We start from the raw sequence: 779 nt of genomic DNA on the forward strand, positions 1-779 counted from the left end.
AGTTGGAACACCCACGTCCCAACTCAAAGTACCTGAGTTCAGTTCCTGCCACCAGCTCCTGATTTCAGCTTCCTGCTAATATGGATCCTGGGAGGCAGCAGTAAAGGTTCAGAAAATTGCATGGCTGCCACCCCACCCATGTGGAAGACCTGGATTGAATTTCTAGCTCTTTGCTTTGGCCTAGCTCAGACCTGGCCATTGCAGGTATTTGTAGAGCAAGCTAACAGAAGGGTGCTGTCTGTCTCTCTGTGTCTCAAATAAATAAATAATTTTTAAAAGCTATTTAAGTATCTACAGTGCTGAAAAAAGCATGTGGCAGGGCCAGCATTACGGCACAGTGGGTCAGGTTACCACTTGTTATGCCAGCATCCCATGTTGGAGTGCCGCTTCAGATCCAGCTGTCTGCTGGTGTGCCTGGGAAGGCAGTGAAAGATGGCCCAAGGTTTGGGGCCTCTGCCACCAGGCTGCTAGATTTGACCTGTCACAGCTCTGGCTGTTGGAAGCATTTGCAGAGTGAACCGAAGGATGGAAGATCAGTCAATTAATTTATCTCTCTTTCTCTCTGTCTTTGAAATAAAGTGAAAATAAATTTTTAAAGAATTTTGAATTGTTTTAGGTGTGGACTGTCACCATTCATCTGGACTCCACTGAAGTATGATTGGAATTATTTCTCCAAAAGCAAGAAACTTGGAAAACAGGATGTGATTTGAACACTAATCCTTGTTTATTAAAAATTAATAAATAGAAGCTTTTTGAGGAAAATAAATCCCTCAGTACGA

This window comes from Oryctolagus cuniculus, chromosome 1 (assembly GCF_964237555.1).
Source record: "Oryctolagus cuniculus chromosome 1, mOryCun1.1, whole genome shotgun sequence".
Lineage (NCBI taxonomy): Eukaryota > Metazoa > Chordata > Mammalia > Lagomorpha > Leporidae > Oryctolagus > Oryctolagus cuniculus.